Source organism: Gossypium raimondii, chromosome 2, assembly GCF_025698545.1.
Source record: "Gossypium raimondii isolate GPD5lz chromosome 2, ASM2569854v1, whole genome shotgun sequence".
NCBI lineage: Eukaryota > Viridiplantae > Streptophyta > Magnoliopsida > Malvales > Malvaceae > Gossypium > Gossypium raimondii.
This window is the reverse complement of record NC_068566.1, coordinates 27,252,406-27,273,192: the sequence shown is the minus strand read 5'-3', so window position 1 is coordinate 27,273,192 and position 20,787 is coordinate 27,252,406. Positions and strand designations below refer to the sequence as shown.

Here is a 20,787-nt window from a genome sequence, read left to right as displayed (position 1 = left end):
ATCATCTCTTTTACCTTGAAACTCTTTAGCTCTAAATTTTTGAATCTTATCTATCAAATGTCTGTGAACATTTACGGGATTTGAACTTTGAGAAACTAGGGGTGTTAGAGAAGATACAGTAAGGGGCAGAGGTTGCGGATCCAAAGGATTAGCTCGCATAAATTGAGTAAACCATTCATTCATCATTTAGAAGAAGGCACCACAATCCTCACTTCCAAGCATCTGTGGAATAGGTACACTATGACTTCCTCCCTGTTTGGAAGCTGAAACGTTACAGTCTACCATCCATAATTGGTTACTGCAACATTTCATTGCATCTTTAAATAATGAACCCCACAAACTAGAAAGTTTGATAAGTTCGGAAGTTCAATTAAGAAAAAAGAGAGAAAATTCTCACAAAATAAATTTATATTCAAAATGTTCTAACCAACAAAAGTTTACAAAAACTATTTATAGGAAAATAGAAAGTTAGATGAAAGGCCAACATTCGACCTTAAATAGGGTTTATGTACACAAGCTATACATAAATCAAAATGGTTAATGAAATCTTCAAATACATGTATGGTCGAAATTCTCCCCATTTGATAATACATGCACATGTCCCTTCGTCTTCTTTGCATTGTATCTTCTTCCACCGTCCATTTGAATTCATGAATGAGCAGAACCGAATGGTCAACTTAATCTCCCTTGAAATGAAATCCTTTCATGATAATAAGTCATTAATTAAATTTGAACATGAGCATGGCATATTCGTCCCCCTTGTATGGTGCATGAATATATGGATGGGATGTATGCTTCTTTAACTTGCAATTATGGCACTTTGTTTGTTCATGAATGTTGGAGTGAATAACCAAATTCATTCCCCAGGCCGATGCATGCATAATTGATGTTCAATGTGCTGAATTAATGTTGCTTCTTCTCCCTTGGACGTGCATGCATATAGGCCATGCATGAATTTCAACTGAATAGTCACATTAAGCTCTCATATGCCCAACCATCCATGCACATGATTGGTACATTGAATTTGGTCATCTCCAAGTTCATGCACCATTGAATTTTCCCCCTTTGAATTTGAATGGTCTTATGAACCAAGATAAATGCATGAATTTGAAGGTTCCTTAAATGAAGTACATGCATTTGACCATAAGTGAAAGGTCTTAAAGGAAATTGACTGGCCAATCGAATGTACCTATAAGGAGTATAAATAGAAAATCCATTAGTTCATTTCAAGGCATCAATCAATATTCCCTTCAACACATAAGTGATGCATAAGTTGTGCACATGAAATTCTAATATAAGCTAACATGTAAAACAAGACTTTTTAAATAACATATGTGGACACACACATGAAATAAGCATATGCAATTTAACACACACGTATATCTTTATATGAAAACCATATAGTAAAAAAAGCTAGACACACATTTAAAACATGATTTAGCACATAATTAATCACACGAATAAAACTAACTAAGTTGTTGACAAAATGAATTACTTACAATAATATGACATGTTAAAATAATGAACATGGAAATATCACATAAAGAACCCAAATAAAACAACAGTACACACAAGCTTCTCCTTTTGACCTATTAGCAGCTCTTGAGATTTTAATACGAGAGCATATGACTCGCACAGAAGCTATTGTGCAAGGGAATTCATCTACTATTCGGACTTTGGAGGCACAATTAGGACAACTTGCTTCAAATCTAAATACTCGACCACCGAGCACACTACCTAGTGACACGAAAAATCACATGATGTGACCAAAATCACATCAGAATTTAGTAAATCATAAATCTAATACCACTAAATGTAACACCCGTAACTAATCCGAATCGCTGAGACTAAGCTACAAAATACTATAATACAAAAATAGAATAGTTACAGAATTTTAATTGATAATTCAAATAAAAAATCATTAAATATTATTATATTAACATTCAAAATAAATTGAAAATTTTTTCGAGCTTAATACGAGCTTACATGAGCTCTAAAGTTAACTTGGGTCATACAAGGACCAAACTATAAAGATTTTGAAAGTTCAAAACGACGTCGTGACATTGCCAAAATAGTTTGTCACGTCACGACACCAGTTCGTTGATGTCACAACGTCACTCACTATTTTGGCATCGATGAGATGACAAAGTGTCTCGTCTCAACGTGACATTACAAGCATTTTCTCATTGGGATGACCATTATATTGCATCGCGATGTGAATCCTATTTTTGGTATAATAAGGTCATTTGATACTTTCTTCAATTCAACCTTTCAATTAGGTTCAAAGAATGCTTTTAACATAATTATACATGTTCAAAACATACCAATACTTAACATATAATCACACATTCAATCCACAAAACCAATATGTCACATTTGGCACCGGTTCACAACAAGCTATATATACCATTACAAGTAATCAACCATTCATTTCCTCAATTCAATCATGTTCATCCTTGCATCTATAGGTACTAAACATACATACTCCATCATGTTATATATCTTGTGCACATATATCATACACAACTTCTATACCATTCATTTAGCAACTAAATCATGTATTCTTCACTTGCTTGATTTTCCAATCATACCTGTGAACCAAAAAGCATTCACCTTATAAAAGTAAGTAATTTGGAATAAGTTATATTAACAAAATATGTCTCAAAACATACTTAACATTACAAATAACAAGATATTCCTAGACACATGCCACATATAACCAGGATCAAACGATCAAAAATCTACTAAGTTAGAAGATGGAACATATAAGTTACCCGATGAAACATCGTAAACTCAATACACTGATACCAATCACATCTGATGCACATTCAAGCTAAACATGTATATACATATCCTTCTGTGTCAAGTTACCTGTCTAGGCTAAACCTTTTGAAACATCCCTAAGTTGCTCGTTCGAGCTGAATAACGTTCAAGTTAAACATATATATACATATCCATCTATAGCAAGTTACCCGTCTGGGATAAACCATTAATTGGTACATCAATGAGCTTGGCCAGAATGGTAATATATAGGTCAGGTTACACGTCAAGTAGCTTGGCCAAAGAGGTATACCTATTCGGGCTAAACCTTTTAAACAACCTCAAGTTGCTCGTTCGAGCTGAATATATATAAGTGCCAAGTTATCTGTTTAGGCTAAACCTTTATCGACACATTTGATAGTTGGCCAAAGTTGTATACATGTAAGGTTACCCGTCCGGGCTTAACCTATAAGATAGCAACAAGTTACTCGTCCGAGCTAAACTTGTGTCACATGTATCTTTGAGTCCACAACAAATGTTGGATCTCAAAATCACTGAAAATCAACCTGTAACCATGTGTACGATACATTTACAACGTTTCATGCTGGCAATTTGTAAACTAAAAAATATATAGGACTTTTCCTATATAGTTCATCATCTTTTTACTTAAATTTGTTGTTAAAACCAAGTAATTGTTTAATAAATTAATGAAATATGCAAAAATATGAAATTAGGACATGGAAATTATTAAATGTGATTTTATGCTTTATTATATAGTTTTCATGCATAAAATGGCTTATTTTATATTAGTTTGAGCATATTATATTTTTAAGCTATAAAGTGGGCCATGCATGTTTAAATTAAATAATAAAATATAAAGTTATATTTAATAATTCATTTTAAAGATTTCATTAACAAATTGGGTTTTAATTAATTAAGTAAATTCATTAATTGAACTGGTTAAAATTATATTATTTGGTCTTCTAAACTATCTACTATTTTTGGACAGGTCTAAGAGTTTTCTTCTAATTGCAAAACCGTCCAAATTGGGGACCAAGTCAACCCAATTTTTGGCTGCACATGGCTGATCATAAATCAATTTTTGGTCTAATTACACAAGGTCCTTGAAAATTTAAAGAAATCAAAGATTTTCCTGAAGATTTGATGGTGACCGTGTCTTAGTCCTGAGTTGTGGTGGCACTCAAATTGACCAAGAATTAAGTAGAATCGGCCACATTTCCTCAATTCATGGCCGGGCATCCTTGAAAGAAGTTTCAAAAGATAGACACTCCTATTTTTAGCAAACTAGCTCCCTTGCCTCACCTATCAATAAGAGCTAATTTCTCACTTTTTCAATCATCCCTCACTCATTCATCATTCTCTCCTCTCTCAACTGTCTTAGCTATCTTTCTCCCTTAAGCCTATCATCATCCTTGCATAAGGTTTTTTAGAAAAATTAACCTTTTAAAGAACCATTGGTCGGCCACCTTGGAGAACTATCAACAAAGGAGCAAAGCAAAGAAGGGCCTCGTCAGTCAGAGTCTTGGGTGACAGCCACTCTGAATTGGGTTCAATCTTTCTTTTCTTTAATTTAATCTAAAGATGTTTGCTATGTGTTCTTTGTTCTTATTTACAATAATGTTAACTTAATTTTATTTAAGCTAGGATGATTGCTTTGATTAAATAATATTTATTTGATTCACGCTTATAATGTTTGTGACTTAATCGATCATGTTTTCAATTAAAATCAAGTCTGTATTTTGTTTATACGTGATTGGAATGCACCTGAATTAGCTGAGCTATCCTAACCAGACGACGACTAATGCACACATAATTAAAATGTGAATGCTCAATCTAGATCCTGACTGATTAAATTGTAGGTTGCATAACAACTCTGACCAAGCTCTGTTATTTGCATAGTTTTTAGATTTGTGTGATTAAATTGTTTCAAACTTGACACGTCCCTGTTACTTCACATTAGTACTAAGAAACCCTTAGTAAATAAGGATTAATAAAATGTGTATTTACTAAGTAAAGGATTCCGAAGGACCTAATGTGGTTTCCAAACTCATGAAAGATCGAGTTGCCATGGAATGTTTTTCCGAATGTTATTAAGCATGTTGATAATAAATTGAGTTTAATTAAAATAATTGTCCTAGTTAATTTATGTTATAATTGTTGCAAATTGTGTTTAATTTTACTAAAATCTATTTCATTTAGTTTGCATACTTAAGTTAATTTGCATTAAGGATCATTGCATTTAGTTTAATATATTTTAATCACCACTTTTCAACTATATTGTGTTTTTATTTACCAAATTGTTAATATAATTTTACAAATTAAGTGACTTAGCACAAATACAATCCCTGTAGAGACGATAACTCGATACTTACTTATTACTTGATAACGACTGCGTACACTTGCACAAACCTACGCGTTACAAGTTTTTGGCCCCATTTCCAGGGATTGTCAACTGTTGCCATAGTCATTTTTTTGGTGAAATTATTTATTTTCAATTTGATTTATTTCTAACATTACTAACTTATCCTTTCTAATTTTTGTGATTTTCTTTTTAGATGTTTATGACCATAGATCAAATAATCGATTTACTCCTTGTAAACCCTGAAATTGAGTGAACTTTCAGACAAAGAAGACGTGAACGAACAGCTCCAAGATAAGTCAAGATGGACCTTGGGATTTAGAATCAAGACCAAGGTAATGAAGTCGATCATGTACGAAATCCTATCCTCATTGCCGATGATAGGGATCGATGCATCAGACAATATGCTGTGCCACTTTTCAGTGAGTTAAACCCAGGAATTAGAAGGCCAGATATTGAGGCAACCCAGTTTGAATTCAAACCAGTGATGTTTCAAATGTTACAAATGATGGGCCAATTTAGTGGTATGCCCACAGAAGATCCACATCTCCACCTTCGATTATTTATGGAGGTGAGTGATTCTTCAAGATAGCTGGTGTGACAGGAGACGCACTAAGGTTAAAGTTGTTTCTGTACTTGTTGCAAGATCGAGCACGAGCATGGCTCAATTCATTGCCACCAAGTTCCATATCTACATGGAAAGAATTAGCGGAGAGATTTTTGGTTAAGTATTTCCCACCCAGCAAAAATGCTAAGTTGAGAAACGAGATCACAACTTTCCAACAATTGGATGACAAGTCTTTGTATGAGACTTGGGAGTGATTCAATGAGTTACTTCGTAAGTGTCCTCATCATGGGATTCCTCATTGTATCCAGTTGGAGACATTCTATAATGGTCTCAATGCACATACAAGATTGATAGTAGATGCTTCCGTAAATGGTACAATTTTGTCTAAGTCTTATAATGAGGCTTATGAGATCATCGAGAGGATCGTGAGTAATAACTATCAATGGCCAACAAATCAAACAAATTCAGGAAGACGTGTAGCCGGAGTTCATAAAGTTGACTTTTTCACTTCGTTATCAACTCAGGTATCGTCTATTTCCTCTATGTTAAAACAGTTAACCACTGATAGTACTAATAATTTTACAGTTCAGCCACCAAGTCCGTTTGAAATAGTTTCTTATATGTACTGTGGGGGAGGTCATTCTTTTGAGAATTGTCCATCAAATCTCGAGTCAATGTACTATGTGGGGAACTAATACCAAAATAGGAGTGGACAATGACCTCAGTCCAACTTCTACAATCCTTCCTGGCGTAATCATCCTAACTTTTCTTGGAGTAACCAAGGAAATGGACCGAACAACAACTTATTACAGGAAAGACCCAACCAATCTCAAAGGTTTAATCCGCAAGCTCCAAAACCACCTCAAGCTGAGGCATCAAACAGTATGGAAAACTTGTTGAAAGCGTACATGACAAAGAATGACGCTTTGATTCAAAGCCAAGCAGCAACAATGAAAATTTTGGAAAACCAAATGGGTCAGTTAGCTATGGAGCTACATAATAGACCACAAGGAACCTTGCCAAGCGATACTAAGAATCCAAGAAATTTGGGTAAAGAACATATCAAGGCAGTGGCATTGCGGAGTGATAAAATTCTAGAACCCTGATTGATTGATGTCGAAGATAAGCCCGTTGAGAAGAATCAGCCAGCTGTTCAAGTTCTTACACCAATGGAATTTGAATCTGCAAAGTCTGACAAGGTAAACCCTGACTTAGTGAATTCAAATATTTTAACATATTTTTTGGATAGAGATTTACCTACTCAGAAAAGTTGTCTAATTCAACTGAAAGTTCCATCACCTCCATATCCGCAAAAATTGCAGCAACACAAGCAGAAACAAGAGGTGTAATTAAGAAGTTTTTGGATGTTCTGAAGCAGTTACACATCAATATTCCGTTGGTGGAGGCTTTAGAACAAATGTCAAATTATGTGAAGTTTATGAAGGATATATTGTCCAAGAAGAAATGACTGAGTGAGTATGAGACTGTTGCCTTGACAAATGAGTGCAGTACGTTCTTGCAGAACAAATTGCCACCGAAATTGAAAGACCCAAGAAGCTTTACTATACCCTGTAACATTGGTGAATCTTACTGTGGTAAAGCTTTGTTTGACTTAGGAGCGAGTATCAACTTGATGCCTAAGTCTATTTTCAAGATGTTAGGGATAGGTGAAGTAAGACCTACAACTGTGAAGCTTCAGCTAGCGGATCGATCTTTAGCATATCCCGAAGGAAAGATCGCGGATGTTTTTGTAAGAGTCGATAAATTTATTTTTCTTGCTGATTTTATTGTCTTAGATTTTGAAGCAGAAAAGGAAGTGTCAATCATCCTTGGGAGAGCTTTCTGAGCCACGGGAAGAATGTTAATTGATGTGCAGAAAGGAGAACTCACCATGCGAGTTCAAAACAATCAGGTAACCTTTAACATTCTTAAGGCGATAAAAATTCCCGATCTGGCAGAGGAGTGTTCAGTTATGGAAGAGATAGAAACCTTGGTTTCTATGGAAAGCAATTTTGAAGAAGATCAATTGGAGAAAGCCTTAGATCTTAACCATTTGGGGGATAAAGAAGGTGAAGAAAACATGGCTTTGATGGAAGCCAATCTGAGAAATTTTATTCAATCCACACGATTTGAACCGTTAGAGATGGAAGTCAGAGAATTTGTGCAACCCAAGTTGTCAATTGAATAACCACCTAAACTCGAACTAAAGGTACTTTTTTCCATTTGAAATACGTTTATTTAGGTGACTGTTCTACTATACCTGTGATTATTTCAGCGGAACTGATGAAAGATCAAGAGGAGCAACTAATTACTATTCTAAAGAAATTTAAGAAAGCAATTGGTTGGACCATAACTAATATTCGAGGTATAAACCCTTCTTTTTGCATGCATAAAATCATTTTAGAAGAAGTTGAAAAAGCTCGACTTGATGGGCAAAGGAGGCTCAATCCTATTATCAAAGAAGTTGTGAGAAAGGATGTGATCAAATGGTTAGATGCAGGAATCATCTATCCTATTTCAGATAGTTCGTGGGTAAGTCAGGTGTAGTGTGTGCCGAAGAAAGGTGGAATCACGATTGTTGAAAATGAGTGTAATGAGTTAATTCCAATGAGAACTGCTACCGGTTGGAGAATCTATATTGATTACAGAAAGTTAAACAAAGCCACTCAGAAGGACCATTTTCCGTTACCTTTTACGGATCAGATGTTAGATCAACTGGCAGGTAATGAATTATATTGTTTTTTAGATGGCTATTCGGGATATAACCAAATAGTTGTAGCCCTAGAGGACCAACATAAAGCAACCTTTACTTGTCCATACGGTATGTTTGCTTTTAGGCGAATGCCTTTTGGTTTATGCAATGCACCTGCAACTTTTCAATAATGCATGATGGTAATATTTACTGATATGGTCAAAATTTTGTTGAGGTTTTCATGGATGTTTTTTCTATTTTTGGTAACACTTATGATATTTGTTTGAGTAATTTGGCTAAGGTACTGCAGAGATGCGAAGAGACGAACCATATCCTTAATTGGGAAAAATGTCATTTTATGGTCAAGGAAGGGATTGTATTAGGTCATAAGATCTCAAAGAAAGGAATTGAAGTCGATAAAGTAAAGGTGGACATAATTAAAAGATTACCGGTCCTAATTAATGTGAAAGGAGTCAGAAGTTTCTTAGGCCATGTCGGTTTTTGCCGAAGGTTTATCAAGGATTTCTCAAAAATTTCTAAGCCGTTGTGTTTGTTGTTAGAGAAGGATACAGTGTTTGATTTCAACGAAGTATGTTTAGAAGCTTTTGATGAGCTAAAACAATGGTTAATCTCAGCACCAATAACCATTGCACCCGATTGGAGCACACCTTTTGAGTTGATGTGCGATGCAAGTGATTATGTTGTTGGAGCTGTGATGGGTCAAAGAAAAAATAAAGTGTTTCACCCTATTTACTATGCAAGTAGAACTTTGATGGGAGCCCAACGCAATTAAACACTAACCGAAAAGGAACTCTTAGCTATAGTTTTTGCTTTTGACAAATTTCGCTCATATCTTATGGGTACCAAAGTTACAGTATTTACTGACCATGCGGCCATTAAATACTTGCTCACGAAGAAAGACGCAAAACCAAGGCTAATTCGTTGGATACTTTTACTCCAAGAATTTGACCTTGAGATCCAAGACAGAAAATGTGTCAAAAATCAAATAGTTGATCATCTGTCGAGGTTGGAGCAAGATGAGGTAACTCAGTCATGAGTGCCTATCAACGAGAATTTCCCAGATGATCACTTATTTGAGGTAAATTGAATTCATGAAATACCCTGGTTTGTTGATTTTGACAATTCTCTTACATGTGGAATAGTTCCTCGAGAAATGACATACCAATAAAGGAAGAAATTCCTTCATGATAGTCGGTATTATTTTTGGGAAGATCTGTTTTTGTTTAAACAGTGTACAAATAATATAATCTGAAAGTGTGTTGCTGAAAGCGAGATTGCTGAAATCTTGTATCATTTCCATTCATCTCTAAGTGGGGGACACTTTGGTGGTTCACATACTGCAGCAACGATTTTGCAAGCAGGTTTCTTTTGGCCTACACTATTTAAATATGCTTAAGCTTATGTAAAGAACTGCGATAAGTTCTAAAGAACCGGAAATATATCAAGGAGGAATGAAATGCCCTTAACAAATATTTTTGAGATTGAATTATTCGACATATGGGGCATTGACTTCTTAAGCCCATTTCCTTCCTCGTATGGGAACAAATACATCTTAGTTGCTATGGACTATGTATCCAAGTGGGTTGAAGGTGAAGCATACCCTACAAATGATGCTAAGGTAGTCATGCAATTTCTACATAAGCATGTGTTTACACGATTTGGGACACCAAGAGCTATTATTAGAGATGAAGGTTCTCACTTTGTGAACAAATGGCTTAAGTGGTTGCTTGATAAATATGATGTGAAGCACAAGATTGCTACTGCCTATCACCCCCAGTCTAATGGGCAAGTTGAAAGAGTGAACCGTGAAATCAAAGGTATCCTTGAAAAGGTAGTACGCCGTAGCAAAAAAGATTGGTCTCGAAGGCTCGATGATGCATTATGGGCCTATCGAATATCATTTAAGACTCCGTTAGGAATGACTCCTTATTGGTTAGTCTTTGGAAAGGCATGTCATTTGCCATTAGAATTGAAGAATAAAGCTTATTAGGCTTTGAAGCAGTTAAATTTTGATCTTAAGCAAGCCAGTGAGAGAAGCATGTTACAACAGGATGAGTTGAAAGAGCTGAGGTTGTTTTCCTATGAGAATGCCAAAATATGCAAAGAAACATCAAAGAGATAGCATGATACTCATATACAACTTCGCGAGTTTAAAGAAGGTCAGAAGGTGCTGTTGTTTAATTCAAGGCTGAAGTTATTTCCTGGGAAGCTGAAATCCCGATGGAAAGGACCCTATACCATCTACCGATTTTATCCTTATGGAGCTATTGAATTATACAATAATTATGAAGGTACGTTTAAAGTTAATGGTCAACGTCTCAAAAATTATTAGGATGGTGAAGTTGAACGAATTGAATCCTCGTTCAAATTAACAGACCCTTGATTTTTCATGAACTCGTCTTGTAAATAAATAAATAATTAGAATTTATTTTCTTAATTAAGTACATTCAATTAATTCTGTCTAAGGAGATTGGAACTTCAGCGGGACCGCTGTGACCCCTCTAACCTTTCCTGGGAATTAATTTAATGTAATTTGTTAAGAAGAAATTTTCTAATTAAGTTTTAAAATGATTTTTTTCTAGTTTAATTTATTTTGATTAATTTTAAATTTTTATGTTAATAAAGGGGGTCAAATTTGACCCAAGTACTAATCAGTTTCTCTTTGTTGAATAAGTCTGTAAATACAAGTTTGAATTTGAGGCCCAAGACAGCAGAAAGGAGGGAAAATCCATACCTAGTGCCGCCACTTCCATTTTTTGCCGCCCAAGTAACCTTACTGTGGCTAAATTTTTGCTATATGTTGCCCTAATTTTTCCCTATATAAACCATTTTTCATTCTACTATTTTCATATATCTCAAAGCAATTTGCTTATCCCTAAAAATCCCAAACCTCCTTCTTGTGCCTCTAGCCTCAAATCCCGAAAAAAACCCTTAGTATTTTTCTTTTCTTTTGCTGAGACCACCTAGTGCTGTCGCAAGAGAATCGCCAAAGCATCGACGTCACCACCGCGCGTAACCGTTATCACTGCCGCACACCACCATTGTTACCGCATGTTGCCTTCACCGTCGTAAATCCCTCACCATCGCAAGGTTTTCCAAAGCAAGTTTTACCCTCTTTTGCCAATTTCTCTTTTGCCCCTATAAGTAGAAACTTTGTCGAATCATCGAGAAGAGATACCATGTCTCATAAAAGAACCAGATCTTCAAAGAATACTCCTGAAAACTCGATTGTGATCGATGAAGAAGTGAAAGAGCAATTTGATTCAATTTTCAAGCATCAACCTATGATGCCAGAAAAAGGTTTTAACCTAAAAAGCAATGATGTGATGGTTGTTCCTGTGTCGATTAGAAAGATAATAAATGCTCTCAAGTGGGAATGGTTCTGTCATGCTCGTTCACTTCCTGATGATGAACTAGTTCGAGAATTCTATGCTAGTTTGACTACGCAAGATGCTACTGAAGTCATCGCTCAATAGAAAAAGGTACCTCTTAGTTCTAAGTCCATTAATGATTTGTTTAATTTACCAGATGTTGAAAAAGATGAGTACTACCCTATGATGAACTATCAATTGGGATTTTCTTCAAAAAGTGCTTGGTGTTGTGACAAATCCGAGATCCCAATGGATTATAAGAAAGTATGGGAGCCATTCTTGTCAAAGAGAATACTTAAAACCAGTAGCAAAGGTATGGTTTTATTTCGTTCGCTACAGTTTTATGCCTATCTCACATAGTTCCACCATCTCCATGGAACGGATGCTTTTGTTATATGCAATTTTGATAGAAAAGTCCATTAATGTTGGGAAAATTATCTTCAAGGAGATTCACGATTGTGCTAAAAGGAAGGCAGGAAGTGTTTATTTCCCATCATTAATCACATCACTTTCCTTAAGGGCCCATGTTAAAACACAACCAAATCTGAATGGGCAGTATGTCTAAGGGTGCATTACAAGTCATGATCTTGAAAGGTTAGTAGAAATAGTACATGAGCTGAATCAAGGTGAGCAAGAGGAACCAACTAAGCCAGAAACCGAAGAGTCAACAAATAAAACTGAAACTGAAGCTGATTCAGTTACAGACACTGAAGAAGAAGAATCTGGTAAGGAACCAAATAGCCATCAACCAGCTGAAAGAGCTGAAAACCCTGAAGCTAGGGTTGAGCTAGAAGAAGAACCAGTCAAGCTAAGTGTTGAACCAGAATTTACAACTCCAATGCTGACTCCTGCAAGTACATCAAAGAAATCGGAGCTATCAATTATGATGGACATGTGGAAGTTCATGCAAAAACAATAGCAAACTTACTGGAAATATGAAAAAATTAGGAATGATTCAATTCGAAATACTTTTAAGAATATCTCTAACACTTTTGTTCTTGAGTTTCCAGATGCTATCTTTGAGACATGGACAGAAGATACTGAAGATGCAAACTAACAAAGGGAATGAGTCAGAAAAATAAAAGGGGGATTCTTATCTTGTTATTTATTTAATTATTTTTAGGTCTTTAGGAATTTATTTCTGCAAAATAAAACATAACAAGCATGAATAAATACTTTTTTAGAAAGAAAAAGACTAAGTGATGTGGCAAAGGGAATGAACATGTCTAGGATTGGGTTGTGAGGAAAGACTTGGTATTTAAGTAGTCTTATTGACTCACCTCTCTTTCTTTACAACCTTACCTGGTGTTCAGTTTTCGTTCATTACTTTGTTCTTGCAATGAGGACATTTCTTCTTTTTAAAGGGGGTAAGGCAAATTGCTCAAATTTTTAAAATTTTCCAGTATGTTTCAATCATTTCTTTTATAAGTATGTTTTAATAAATGAATGTTCATAGAAATTCTTTTTAATAAGATAGCTTGCATGCAAGCATGAATGATGATTTTATCTGGGTGATTGTATGTTATCATTAAGAATGAAATGTTTCTATTATCTTAGTATTAGGTAATGTTTGCCATGAAAACTTAGTTTCTCCTGAGATTAGACATGCGTGAAGGTTTATATCTTTAGAATTGACTTAGTAACTTTCCTGAGGCGAAATCCTAGGAGACATAAAAATCTAAAATGATATAGGCACCATTTTTCTTTGGATCGTTTGAGCCTTTTCAAGCTCACCTTATTATATTAGACCCTTGAAACTATAATTTTGAGCTTAAAGGCCTGTTCATTGTAATAAACCTACATTACAAGTCGTATCTCTATCTTTTAAAGTTATCCTAATTTTGTGCACCGTCTTAACTAAATTTTTCTTGGTAATTAAAATTTGAGGGAAATTTTTAGAAGGTGTATGTGATCATGCTTAAAAAAAAAGACAAAGAAAGAGTGAAGAAAATTTTGCTCAGTCTCTAAAAAGAAAAAATATGAGTATGAGTTCAAAATAAGTTTGGGGGTTAAGATTTTGAACTTATTTTGAACTTATATGAGTATGAGTCCAAAATAAGTATGGATTTCTCGAAAGTCCAAAAAGGTTCATTTGAAGAAAAAGGTTGAATTTCGAGAAATCCAAAACAAGTTAAAGGTTAAGATTTTGAAACTGAAATGTCTCATCTCTTAAAATCCCTACCTTTAACCGAGCCCCATTAGAACCTTATAAAAGACCTATTGATTTGATAATTATGTCACCTACATTAGTGGAGAGAAAGTATTAAGTTCAACATACGAAGATCATAAATAAACCTTATGATGGTTTTGCTTGATTGATGAGAATTGTGTTGAATAAAGAATATTATCTATGGCTGTGACATACATGCAAACTATGATTCATGTTGGCATATCTTAAAACTTAGAATAAAATTTTCAAAATGTTTGTATATGAGTTACTTGTTCATAAATAAGATATATGAGCATGAATTTATTGATGCATGATTATGAGACGAAGATTGATGCTACTTACACTCTTAACAAAATTTGCCTTAGCAAAGACCTTGTGCTGTGCATGAACATTACTCGGGACGAGCAATGATTTAAGTTTGGGGGTCTGTAAACTGAAAAATATATATGCTTTTTCCTATATAATTCATTATCTTTTTACTTAAATTTTTTGTTAAAACTAAGTAATTGTTTAATAAATTAATGAAATATGCAAAAATATGAAATTAGGACATGAAAATTATTAAAATGTGATTTTATGTTTTATTATATAGTTTTCATGCATAAAATGGCTTATTTTATATTAGTTTGAGCATATTATATTTTTAAGCTATAAAGTGGGCCATGCATGATTAAAGTAAATAATAAAATATAAATTTATATTTAATAATTCATTTTAAATATTTCATTAATAAATTGGGTTTTAATTAATTAAGTAAATTAATTAATTGAAGTGGTTAAAATTATATTATTTGGTCATCTAAACTATCTACTATTTTTGGACAAGTCTGAGAGTTTTCTTCTAATTGCAAAATCGTCCAAATTGGGAACCAATTCAACCCAATTTTTGACTACACATGGCTGATCATAAATCAATTTTTGGTTTAATTACACAAGGTCCTTGAAGAGTTAAAGAAATCAGAGATTTTCCCGAAGATTTGCTGGTGATCAAGTCTTAGTCTTGAGTTGTGGTGATACTCAAATTGACCAAGAATCAAGCAGAATCAGCAATATTTCCTCAATTCATGGTTGGGCATCCTTGGAAGAAGTTTCAAAAGATGGACACTCCTATTTTTAGCAAACTAGCTCCCTTGCCTCACCTATAAATAAGAGTTCATTTCTCACTTTTTCAATCATCCCTCACTCATTCATCATTCTCTCCTCTCTCAACTCTCTTAGCTATCTTTCCCCCTCATGCCTATCATTATCCTTGCAAAAGGATTTTTAGCAAAATTAGCCTCTTAAAGAACCCTTGGTCGACCACCTTGGAGAACCATCAGCAAAGGAGCAAAACAAAGAAGCAAAGAAGCGCCTCGTCAGTCAGTGTCTTGGGTGACAGCCACTTGAACTGGGTTTAATCTTTCTTTTCTTTAATTTAATCTAAAGCTGTTTGCTATGTGTTCTTTGTTCTTGTTTACAACAATGTTAGCTTAATTTTATTTAAGCTAGGATGATTGCTTTGATTAAATAATATTTATTTGATTCAAGCTTATAATGTTTATGCCTCAATCGATCATTTTTTAATTAAAATCAAGTCTGTATTTTGTTTATACGTGATTGGAATGCACCTGAATTAGCTGAGCGATCCTAACCAGACGACGGGTAATGCAGACATAATTGAAATGTGCATGCTCAATTTAGATCCTGACCCGATTAAATTTTAGGTTACATAACAACTTTGACCAAGTTCTGTTATCTGCATAGTTTTTAGATTTGTGTGATTAAACTGTTTCAAACCTAACACGTCCCTGTTACTTCACATGAATACTAAGATAAATAAAGATCAGTAAAATGCGTATTTACTAAGTAAAGGATTCCAAAAGGACCTAATGTGGTTTCCAAACTCATGAAAGATCGAGTTGTCATAGAATGTTTTTCCGAATGTATGTTGATAATAAATTGAGTTTAATTAAAGTAATTGTCCTAGTTTATTTATGTTATAATTGTTGCAAATTGTGTTTAATATTAAGAAAATCTATTTCATTTAGTTTGCATACTTACGATAATTTGCATTAGGGATCATTGCATTTAGTTTAATATATTTTAATCGCCACTTTTCAACTATATTGTGTTTTTATTTACCAAATTGCTAATATAACTTTACAAATTAAGTGATTTAGCACAAATACAATCCCTGTGGAGACGATAACTATTTACTTACTTATTACTTGATAACAACTATGTACACTTGTACAAACCTACGCGTTACACAATTCCACCATATAAGTTCATATCAGGGCAATTTAGTCCAAATCTCACCATTTAATGCTAAGTCAAAATTAATTCAAGATTTAACAAAACATACATGGTTCAAAATGTAACATTTATAATGACTTAAACATAATTACCATAAGAACTTCATGGCAAAAACAATAATTGATAAGGTGTTAGGGAATAATCGTAATTTTCTCTTTTCCTCGAATATCCTCTGATTGATTCAAATCTCGATCTAAATTATAATTTCATTCAATTATCAATTCCAAACATCATTTAGCAACATGCTATAGCTATGTGTCAGTTCAATTTTATTTATCATAAATTCCCTCAAATTTTGCATTTTACTCAATTTAGTCCAAAAATCTAAATTTTCCATAACGTTCAAATTTGAGCTTGAATTTCAAGAAAATCTCAATTTCATCCTTCTAAAACCCTCTAATATCTAAAATTATATAAAATTAACCTTAACTTTGAAATATTTACATTTTAGTTCCTATGTTCAAAAGTAACATCTTTCACTTTACAAATTAGTTCTTTTCATATCTAAGTTCAAAACATATCAATTTAGTACCAAAAGCTTCAAGATTTGACGATGGAAACTTTTATAAACTATAACATCTTTGCAAAATATTCCCCGATCTAGTAAAATCAATCTCCCAATGATCTCAAAAGCATAAAAATTACGAGAAACGAACAAAAATTGGCTTAGCATTTGACGAACAAAGCTTGGTCGAACCTTAGATCTTTCTTCAATGGTGGAATCGGTTTTGGGAAGAAAAAATAAGATGAAGATGAAAATTCTTTTTATTTTTATTTTATGTTTTATTATTTTATTATACTTAATTAAATTATAAAATTTAACACATATTTACTAAATAAATTGGTTCCAACCGTCCACCATTAGTTTAAAATGGATTAATTGCCATTCTAGACCCCTAATAACAATTAACTAAGCTTTTTAGTCGCTAAAATCTATAGCGATTAAATTTTACCATTTTATGATTTAGTCCTTGTACCACAATTAACTATCAATTCAATAAAATTACTCTACCAAAATTGAAAATAATACTAAAATAGACTCATTAATATTAAATATTAATATCTACGATCTCTATCATCAGAAAATTGGATTTCAAAACCACCATTTCTAGCACCATTGAAAATAAATTGTTACAATTAAGGTATTGAAAGTTTAGTATAGGCAAGTTATTGATAGGCCTAAATGACATGTTGAGTTTAGTCTTTCCAAATTTGAAATAAGCCTCTATTATCAGTAACTTAAGCCTACTAGCCTGTGCAATGCAGCATATGAGATCATTACTAAAATTATGGTCTTGAGGATTAGGCCCCTACTTTTGAAATTCATCTCCCTATTCCAATAAAGACTCCTTCCAGGTAGGAAAACTTTGGACGCCATCATAGTCCAGGAGATAATCTTCTCCCTCTAAAACATTAAAGACAAAAAAAGGAGGTGCTATGGTCTTCAAACTAGATTAGAAAAAGCCTACAATAAGTTGGAATGGAGCTTCATCGAGGAAGTTCTATTATTTTTTAGATTTCTTAAGGAATAGATTGTTTTAATAATAGAGTGCATATCCACAACCACTAACACAATCATTCTGAATGGGTCAAAATTCCGAAGGAATCAGAAAAGGAGATCCCTTTTCCTCTTACATATTAATCTTGTCTATAGATTTCCTAAGCCTCCAAATCCTTAAACTTATGGACAAAGATCTTGGAAACCTATTCGTGCTTCTAGAAGAGGTCCCTAGCTATCTTATCTTATCATTGTAGACGATGTCTGTAACACTCCCCATCCGACCCGATCGTTGGGTTCAAGCTACAGGATACCACAGTCATTGCCGACGCAACTACAATCAATCAGACAAAATATAATCATTTACACATGTAGTCAACATGTAATTACATTCAAAATCATGTTAAACAATTCATTTTGAGTCTTAATCAAGCTTACGAAAGATCTTTTGTAAATCTGAACTAGAGATAGGACCAAATTGTAAAGTTTTAAAAGTTTAGGGTCATCAACGTGATGTTGCCAAATAGTATGTCACGTCTTGACATCAAGCCACCCGATGTTGCAATGTGACTCACGGTCGGCTAACATTGAGACGGGGTGCATTGGTCATTGGAACATGGGCTTTCTTTTTGGTAAAAATAAATCATTTGGTACCTTTTTCAAAGTTTCCAACCAAACCTATCAACATGCTCTGCAAATACCAAATTCAATTGAATCAAAACATACCAAAAACATGCCAAACAAGTTCAAAAACTCAAATTCTACTTCATAATAAGACATCCACTACATCTACATCAATTAAACCTAAGCATTTCAATGTCATTAAGGCATACCAACTAAATCATTCCAAATGCCTATCCTTACCTATGCCAAATCTCTTAAACATGCCATTTCACTTTCAATACCTACCCAATTCATTCATTAACACTTTTATGACATTAACCGTGAACCAAAATAACCATTTATCAACATATACTTCAAGAAAAATCACTAAACATACCATTTAAATGCATACATCAACTTAATCATTATTTTCACCTCATTCTACAATCTTTAACCCAAGTTCAAATGGATACACATATTACCTTCCCAAAAGCATCAACATTTCCAAAACATGCATTCACCAATTCACATGCCATGAACAAAGTGCAAATCACCATAAACCAAATTCAATACCATCCACAACTCAGAAAAAAATAATACATCAAGGATTACACAAACACTTATATACATGCCACAGTCCCTAACTCAAAATGATCAAATAGCTACCAAATCGGGTATAGGTTAGTGTGAGCTTCAAAATAATTCAACTTCACATGTTCCGTAAGGTAATGATCTACAAGGAAAGGGAAAGTAATTAGGTAAGCATATAAATTATTAGTAAGTTCATAGGCATTAAACAAAACTTACCTTATCTTTTAGTTAAATACTATAAGCTACCATAATTTGGCATAGCTTGGCTAGACATGGCAAATCACAACATCAACAAGGTGAGTTTTATCATATAATCAAACCACATAATATCATAAGTATTTAACATGCCATTTCATGTCACAATAGATAATAAACTCAAATCTTATTCAATTCAAGAGTAATGCTATCACATATGTATATATCAAAGGCATTCTACTCAAATCATTCAATAATATTTCATTAGAACATCGAGTTCATTTCATCTCATTTCAATTTTTTTCTCGTTTCATTTTGACTATTTCACCCGATAAACCCTAGTAAACAGACTCAGATGCACAGGTAACTACACCACACCAGTTGCTCATCAGAGTTGATTAAATTCTTGTCAGGTTACTTGTCCAGGCTAAACCTTTATAGCGAAACATTCGATTGCTTATCCAAGCTAAACAAGTATACATGTTTGGTTACTCATCCAGGCTAAAACTTTAAAACGACATTAGGTTAGTAATCCGAGCTAAACTTGAGTCACATGTATTTGCGAGTCCGCAACAAATGCTGGACCTCAATAACATGTATAATCAATCTTGTACAATTGCGCACAAAACCTTATTGGCATGTCAATCTTATACTAACCTTTACGAAGTTCACACAGGCATCTATTACACATATTTAATTTTCAATTTCGTCCAAATCTCACATTTTGGACCAATTCACAACCAAACATATATAGTTACAAATCAAATACACAACAATCTATATAAATAAATATCATATGAACTTATGTGGTCAAAACAACAAGCAAACTGAATCTTCTAGGACTAATCGATAATTTTGGCTTTTCTTCGAATATCATCAGTTTTATCCAATTCTTGATATATACAATTATTTTAGACAATTCATTAATACCAAACATTTCCATATTATGCCATGATATGTATGAACCTATACAATTTCATTTTTATACCCTTAAAGTTTTACATTTTATTCAATTTAGTCCCTAAAATTAAAATAACAATATCTTTCAATTTTAAGCCTCGATTTGAAAATTGACTTCAATTTTATTATTAGGGCCCTCTACTATCTATTTATACTGAAATTTCACATAAAAATCATTTTATTAGCTTTAGTTACTATGTACAAAACTAACAACTAAATGTTACAATCTAGTCTTTTTTCCATAATCTAAGCTTAAAATCTATCATTTTAACACCATATTCTTCAAGAAATCAACAATGAAAACTTTCAAAAACTTTAAAAAATTTACAAATTGATACATGGGCTAGTTAAATCAAGCTTCCATGGCCTCAAAAACATAAAAATTACAAGAAAATGGCTTAAAATTGATTACTAATCGAAGGACCGAATGTTGAAAAACCTTAGAATGTTTTTCTCTTTTCATTTCTTTGAAGAATTCGGCTATGAAGGATGAAGATGATGTCAATTCTCTTTCTTTTCACTTAAATTTTGTTTCTATACTAAGATTAAAATTTGATTAACTTTAATTAACCTTAATTAAGTTTCTAATTATATTATAATGTTTAAGACATTATCATCTATTAACACATATTCCAATATGGTTTAATTTTCATTTTGTACCTTTGACTAATTGCAATTTAAGTC

At 33.4% G+C, this 20,787-nt stretch overlaps 1 non-coding gene across 1 annotated transcript; it reads right to left on the bottom strand.

The window, feature by feature from the left end:
• Nucleotides 1-5,893: 5,893 nt before the first annotated feature.
• On the bottom strand, nucleotides 5,894-6,000 carry LOC128039377 (small nucleolar RNA R71). Its single transcript, XR_008193882.1, has one exon. It is a non-coding gene; the product is annotated as a small nucleolar RNA R71 (small nucleolar RNA).
• Nucleotides 6,001-20,787: the final 14,787 nt, after the last annotated feature.